Consider the following 7,961-nt stretch of genomic DNA (forward strand, 5'->3'; position numbering starts at 1 on the left):
GGTAGCGTGGCCGAGCGGTCTAAGGCGCTGGTTTAAGGCACCAGTCTCTTCGGGGGCGTGGGTTCGAATCCCACCGCTGCCAGAATTTTTTTCTTTATTTTTGCTGTTTCAATTTAGTTTTTTTACGGACGTTTTGCAAACTCGTTCATAGCTCTTTCTTTATCTGGAAGAAAACAGCTTAATGCGGCACGTGCAGCCGAGGTTTGCTATGAGCTGATTTCCTCTCAAATGTTATGTCTACAATATCGTGCAGCCATCGCTCGCCTTTTTCTGCAATAATACGTACGGGATCCGACCTTTAACAGTAGGCCGCATTGCCGTGCGTTCCAAAACTCTGGTTTAAGGCACCAACTTTTTAACGTGCCAGCCATATACCTTGAATAAGGTAGCCTTTGCATCTGCGCGCTACCCTGAGTAAGGTAGCGCGCAGATGCAAAAACAAAAAAAATGTTGGGCTCGATGATTTGTGTGGTGGCGGATTTCACAGCGAAATTATTTGCGTTGTATTCGGTAGCACGCATTCACGAAACAAAACATTATTGACCGGTGGGCAGTCTAAAGGAGTGCGCGAAACTGCTGCGTCTTGCCGGCTAGCGTTGTCCACGTGATTGGCGGCGGGAGCACCTGTGTCGCGTCCAACACCACTCTTTCGCTCTCCCACGCGTGTCCGATGTTGCTGCTGCGCTAGCTCTTCCTCTCCGCGGCTGTAATGCAGAGCCTAGAGCCGACGCAACGCTCTTTCCACCTTCTCCTGCACCTCGGCTGCTGCGGCACCACGCCCTCTCTCCCTACTCGAGAGGCAGTTATCGGCTGAGCTGACTTTCTTTTCTTTTCCAATAAAGCACATCTCTCTCTCTCTCTCTCTCTCCCTACCCGGATTACTGCACAGAAACACCCAGCCCCTCCCGAAAATGCATGTTGAATGCATACAGTGGTAGTGGCGAGCAGATGTGCTGCAAAGGAGCATAAAGTGCTGAACTAAATGTTCGAAATGCGTTACGGACGTGACCGGTTTAAACAAAATCATCTCAAAAACTAACATCCCGACACGTCACAAAAATCGGTTATCTTCTCGACATTTTGTTAAGGTGGGATTCGTGATGCTGGGATGAATTAGCTACTGTGCCCAGTTGCCGTGCCGTCAAGTTGTAAAGAATCAAATGGAGGGGGGAGGAATTAAAGAAAGGAGAAGCAAGCTTGAAGGCTTCGTAAATAACTGAAAGAAGACTATAATCCTGGTGAAGGAAATGCAGAGGGGGGAATATAACTTACGACAGCTACCGCCCGTGACCGGCAAAATTTAATTTCCGCCTTCAGCTAAGAGCAGCGCAAAAATTTGAATTGTAGTATAACAAGATCAGGTTCTTTGGTGCGACGACACACGTCATCCCCACGATATAAAGTGAAAATTACAATCAATCAATCAATCAATCAATCAATCAATCAATCAATCAATCAATCAATCAATCAATCAATCAATCAATCAATCAATCAATCAATCAATCAATCAATCAATCAATCAATCAAGTGAAGATCAGAAAGAGCGCGCTCATTCTTTGTGTATGGGTGCAGGTACACATTCGAGGCGAGCACCATTATCGTGCTCCCTGTGGCGTTCTTCTTCGCATACTTCTGCGAGTAGTAAGCATTTATGGCTTACTATTAAGTCTATTAAGCAAGGTATATGTTTTCTGTTACACGCACAATCAACTACATCCAACATCTCTGCCATCATACATTTATTTTTGTTTTATTTTAGAGCCGGGGTTCAGTTTCGAAATCGTGTATGAATAGGCGGTGAACTATACACAGCGTAACTTTGTTTGCAGGTCATATAATTGACACTCGGTTGAGTAGCACATGATTTATTTAGTAAATAGACACTTGTTACTCTTTGTAAGCTTGAGCAACGAATGCTGTTCCGAAAGTTGTACAAGCGAGCTCCGATAGAGCTGCGTGCCCTGAGAGCGGAAACTGATGGTCCATTAGAATTGCAGGACGAGGGGGGTGACAAAATAAGGCGTGAATTGCGGCACTACCTACACCTTCCTACACATACAATAATAACCTTAAGCGTAATTTTCTCTGTCTGTAGCTCCCTTACACACTGGCAAAAACACAAAAAACAGCCCTTTAAAGCTTGTTATAAATGACAAAGCACCCTTTAAAGGGTTTTTACCAGTGTTCTTGCTAAGGTGTAAACGTGTTAAATTATAGTTCCCTCTAAATAGGTGGTTTCTTGTTTTTTTCTGGGATGTAAGTGTGTTAGCTATAAACCGTGAAAATTACCATTGAGGGTGGAATTCATTTTGCAGTGTGGCAGCCCGTTGTCCACCACGCAAGTGTACCGCAGAATGATTTGCACCCTTAAGATGAATTTTACTTGTCTATAACTAACATCATTACACCTTAGCAAAATACAAAAAAGCACCCTTTAAGCAGGGCCTTGTCATTCATAACATTCTTTCTAACCCGAAACGAACTAGGGATTACGGCTTAGAAAGGATGTTATAAATGACAAAAACACTCTAAAAGGGTGTTTTCTGGTGTTTTTGCCGGGGAGTAAAGGTGTTAGCTATATACTGGGAAAGCTCGTCTTAAGGGTGTAAACCATTTGCAGTGTAGTAATAGTGGAGTGAATTAGTAGGCTTAACTGCCAAGAGCCCGGAATTTTCTCGTTGGCTACGAAATGATGCTGCTCAGTCTTATAACGATTTGGCGTTAAGATATATGAGGCGGGAATCAGTCCATGATGAGGTTTGTACTTGGCTAAAGTCTGAACGTGACCTCATGATCGGCTCGTAAAGTATTTTCGGCTTTGGAACATCTGCTCGAGTGCATAATGAACGGACCTATTTCGCACACTGTGTATACATTTGTGAATACGCATTTCGTTTTTCTGTCAGTATTGACGAACGTGATTGCTCTTGCACGGCACAAAATTCAAAGAGGAAATGTTCCTGAATTTTCGAAACCGGTGACCGTACGTTAATCGAACTTTCAGCGTTAGTGAGTGGGATTAACCACATGCCCATTATAACGGTTCGTCAAAACTGCACGCTCATGTTTCCAAGCATTTCTCGTGCCCTCAAGTGGGCTTTATAGCTGGTACATTGACCGCGAATCAAGTTTATATGGGGCATAATTACGATTGTTACAAACAGGGCTGGGCCAGACTAAAATAAACAGTTTTAGAAATTGGGGCACTTAACTAAAGAAAACTTACGAGATACTGATCGGAACATCTTTGGGATAGCACATAAATTTGGAACAAAATTGTACAACAAATAATGGAATAGTTTTTGTTGCCTTACTGCAAGGTGGTCACGACAGAACACTTTGAAATCACAGTTTTTTTCCTAGCCTATTACGGTAGAGTGAACGTATACATTACAACGGTACGTCACAATTTTGCGCGTACGTGACTTCTTGCCACTCTGTCAAGCATTCCTCAAATCATTAATAGTTGGTTCATTGAAATGCACGTTTATCTGTGTGATCAATGTCACCCTTACAAACAGTATTAGGCCGCAAGAAAGTTGGATGTACATATTGTTCTAAAGCTATAAAAAGTTCCAGAAACTGCCACGGGAAACTTAAGAAACCTACGGGAAACGTCAATATTGTTGGTAGTGCGAGATCGTACAAAATTTTGCAAAAAAATTTCGCAACGAATGATGCAACATTTCTCATTGCAATGCTGCAAGGTGAGAGAGCTCCAAGTTGATAGTGACATCTGGTGCATCGCACAAAATTGTCAATCAAAAATTTTTTTTACAACAAACGTTCCGACAATTGTCATTGCAGTACTGCAAAGGCGGGCGCGTTGCAAGTTGGCGCGATCGAGCACTTTGAAGTCAAAAAGTTTTTACCCCCAAGTTCTCACGATACGATTTGTGTTGTTTCTTCACTGGTGTCGCTGCAACAAAAATAACAGGAATATAAGGTGGAAAAAATGGGCAACGATAAGCCCGGTGTTTCTCACAGGCGAACTTTTATTCCCTAAATAAACGATGCAAACGTTTGCTCGTGGAATCATCTGCAAGAAGTTCATTTCTAAGTAAATACAGAGCTACTCTGTTTTTTTTTTTGCGCAGTCTAAAATTTAATCTTTCCTTGTATTTTTGAAGCCATACTGTGCAGCCCAGTGATGTATAGCAACTGGCGCCTTGTTTTAATAAGCAAAAAGTTGCCACAATGAGAGACACGGCATTTTCGCGCTTTCCAGGCCACACGGAGAAATTTTTATAGTTATATATAGATATCCCGAAGAGGAAAACATGCAGATTTATTAAACCTTTTGGCACTGGCATCCTATATTTAGGACATGAACCGAAAGACTTCTGGCAATTTGAGAACACAGCCAAAACAGCTAACTTTTTAGGAAATAGTTCAAGGATGCCGTTTTTGATTGGTATCATTATTATTCGTTTTTTTGCTATGGCTGAACGCTAGAAAGAGGAAGGCATTGCAGAGTGACCCCAAGGACTGAAGTTCTGGTTTGATGGCATGGCTGCAAATCTAAAAATACTTGCCCTTCCAGTCTTATTTCTTGCCTATGGGCTTACTGCTTTCCAAAATTTAGGAAAAAATTGATAAGATATTTGCTGCTGTAAATTTCAGTTTTAATGGCCTGATGACCCAATTAGATGTCATGCTTGTAAATTGCTAATTACTTGCATCACAAGCTCATTTTCTTGTTTTTAAGTTATAGGGTGCAATTAATAAAGAAAACACACGGGAAAGATTTTTACGATGGAAAGAAAAAATTCAGGGCTGAAAGGGTTAAGTAAACAACATATACGAGTGACTATATTTTAACGTTTTTTTTTTCGTGTGTGTGTGCGCCGCGTATGTTTCCCGTGTTTGTGTTGTGGGTGCGTAGTGCGTTCTGTGAATGCCTCATTTCAGCATTTCTGTCATCACTTTAACGAAAATATTCAGTTTGTTACTTAATTTTTCAATATGAATCGAAAGGTTCTTGGGAAATTGCATAACTGTAAAAGTTGATACGCAATACGTGTTCAGCGGGCCCGATGTGTACGCAAGCTTATTGTCGACATCTCAGTGGCTGTCATTCCGGGTGTTTTGAAGAGCGGCGAAAGCTGTTGCTTATCTTCCCTGCTGCCCTTAGTTTACGCCAACAGCCCCGAGGGATGCCCGACAAGGACGCCGGTGACGTCACATGCAAACAATGCGTTGAGACGGTCTACTCCGTCCGCCGATAGAACTACTTTTACGCTGAATCCCCGTGAGCGACATCGAAGGGAAGGTCGTTTTATTGCTCATTCGCAATTCTACCGCTCTCCGGTAAACGGTCTCGCCCTTACCTGTTCTCTCCCCCAGCCGGTTCGTACGGACGGTGCGACACGGAGATGCGCTCGTAAGCCGAGGGTAGCGTGGCCGAGCGGTCTAAGGCGCTGGTTTTAGGCACCAGTCTCTTCGGGGGCGTGGGTTCGAATCCCACCGCTGCCACAACTTCTTTTTTCTTTTTGTTCTTTATTTTGTAGGTGGGCTACCATGAGCTGTCGTTGATCTATTTCAGACCCCATCATCTGGAAAAGTATGGTGGGTGGGTGTGTGCACGCTCGCACGTTCTTTTCTTCCTGTCTCTCTTCCAGCTATGCCTTGTGATTGTCTTTCAAACGTCAAACTCGACATAACGAAAGCGTTGTGTCGTCGCTGGACCATTGGAATATGTATGCCTTAATTATCGTGGCACAATTCTTTGCGAAAAAAGCATCATGGCCCAGATGTTCACTTTTCACTGAAGGTGCGAAAAGTGTACTGCCCTTCCAATTACAAGAAACGTGTTCTTCCATCATCATTATCCTCATCGCCTTCACCATAATTTTTGCTTCTTCTTCTTCCTCTCGTTGTTGTGTTATTCTTGTTCTTGTTGCTCTTCTGCTTCTTCTTTTTCTTGTTCATGCTCTTGTACTTGTTGTTCTTGTTTTGCTCTTGTTCTTGCTTAGGTTATTTATCTTCTTCTTGTTCATCTTGTCCTCCTTCTTGTTGTTGTCCTTTTTGTTCTTCTTCTTCTGGTTATTGTTCTTCCTCTTGTCCTTGTTGTTTTTCGCCTTCTTGATTTCCTTCTTGCTCTTCTTCCTCTTTCTCCTGTTCTCTCCTCCTTATAATTGCTACTCACAACCGTAAATCCCAACGGAAGCTCCCGTAAAAACGTGGCGCCTGAAATGTGCTTGTACGAACAGTTAGTCTAATTTTATTCTTTTCTGCAGCAACTAATTGTCAAGGCTTTTTTGCAAGAGAATAAAGCCTACAAGTTCTTCCCACTTTCCGTGTCCATCACACGGTTAAAAATGTCCATACTATCACACCCGTAGCAAGGAAAGCAGAATCATGACAAGCGGCGCTGGTTATAACTTTTGTACAATCTAAACTTGCAAACTAATCAACCTCCCGCAGACGAAATACATCGGCACCAAATAAAAAGTGACACGCACTGCGAATGTTGTTCGGGTCAGGCCAACCTGTTTTTCGCATTAGTTTCATTTGTAGCAGTACGGTCCTCACAAAGATAGGGCTCTCCGGGAGCATCGCGTGAAACTAACAGCTGCAACGTAAATTTGTTTTACTACTATCTTTTTCTCTCTTCGCCGTTGGTATTGAAGCACAATAGCTTCGCTCGGGCGATGCACGCTTCGGCTTGTGCTGCAGAACAATCCTGGGGTATACCTTATCGGTCGTCGAGCAGAGGTTGTGGAGAGCTGCCACGCGTTCACAGCCACTAAAAAAAGACTCGGGGGATTTTGCTCTGGCTTTGCTATGGCTGTATTAGAGCTCTATTTCGCACACCTATATATTAAACAATAGGTTATTGTGGGAGAAAGGACATTGTTTTACCCAAACACAACTGCGTGCGGAATGTGCAGTCGCGGCCACGAACATTTATTTTTTTCCGTAAAATTGCCTCGTTGTGTCCCTGTAATGCACACTTGTATGCACAACTTTCATCAAACATATTGGCACCCTTTGTTTTAGCACCCTAACAATCGGGTGTCATGGTAAAATTACGCCCGTAATCGGTAAGAAATATTTTGCAACCCCATTTAACACTGTTGTTCACACCGATCATCTTACAGCACCGTGTAGTCAGGGTGCCGTAGCTAAATTTTGGTGCTGTATATGTACATAAAGGGTCACATTATTTGTATATACATCTACTTTTTCAGCACCCGTAAGGGTCTAAGTGTATCTGTCACAATCGTTAATATATTATGCGGCCATTTGATGAGTTTTTTCGTTAGTTTTGCAAAGTCGTTGAATGTTTTAGCATTGAAGGACTTTGGTACTAGCTTTAATATGTGGCATTCTCATTTCGGATCACTGCCTTTATGCTTATTGCCCTGTTGTAATAGAGAATCACATTTGGTCAGTCAATCTCACGAATAAATCCGGTAGACTTGCGCTACACCTGGTGATATACCCACAGACCGGAAGAACATCAGACGTAATTGCATACGCGGGAAACGTGTCGACGCTGTGTCGGGCTACCGCGAAAGATGAAACAGGTTGAGCGCGGATGGCGGGTGACCGCGAATCGATTGTCGACGGAAATTGTCGGTAGCGTGGCCGAGCGGTCTAAGGCGCTGGTTTAAGGCACCAGTCTCTTCGGGGGCGTGGGTTCGAATCCCACCGCTGCCAGATATTTTTTTTCTTTTTAGTATAATTCGCTGCTTATATTTTGCGAGGTAACTGCGACGTGTGCTACTGGATGTTTGTTGAGTACTAATTTCCGGTATCACTATTTTGATTCGACAGGCACAGACTGGGGTAACCCACATTGAAGGGGTTATTACGGCGAAAGCTTTCACCATTGATAGCGAATGCCTTGTCATTGTAATTGTGCACCCTGTACATTGTAGGCGTAGCCACCATGTTACCCGTGCATGATGGAGCACTCCGGCCGTTTATTTTTTGGCGAAATAAAAACCGCCGAC

The 7,961-nt window shown here is 43.2% G+C and overlaps 3 non-coding genes across 3 annotated transcripts; all 3 read left to right on the forward strand.

The window, feature by feature from the left end:
- Nucleotides 1-82, forward strand: Trnal-aag (transfer RNA leucine (anticodon AAG)). Its single transcript has one exon. It is a non-coding gene; the product is annotated as a tRNA-Leu (tRNA).
- A 5,311-nt stretch (nt 83-5,393) lies between these two features.
- Trnal-uag (transfer RNA leucine (anticodon UAG)) lies at nt 5,394-5,475 on the forward strand. The gene has a single exon. It is a non-coding gene; the product is annotated as a tRNA-Leu (tRNA).
- A 2,108-nt stretch (nt 5,476-7,583) lies between these two features.
- On the forward strand, nt 7,584-7,665 carry Trnal-aag (transfer RNA leucine (anticodon AAG)). The gene has a single exon. It is a non-coding gene; the product is annotated as a tRNA-Leu (tRNA).
- The last annotated feature ends 296 nt before the right edge of the window (nt 7,666-7,961 follow it).

The sequence above is a fragment of the Haemaphysalis longicornis genome, unplaced genomic scaffold (genome assembly GCF_048455015.1).
Source record: "Haemaphysalis longicornis isolate Haplotype H1 unplaced genomic scaffold, Haemaphysalis longicornis Haplotype H1 scaffold_7, whole genome shotgun sequence".
Lineage (NCBI taxonomy): Eukaryota > Metazoa > Arthropoda > Arachnida > Ixodida > Ixodidae > Haemaphysalis > Haemaphysalis longicornis.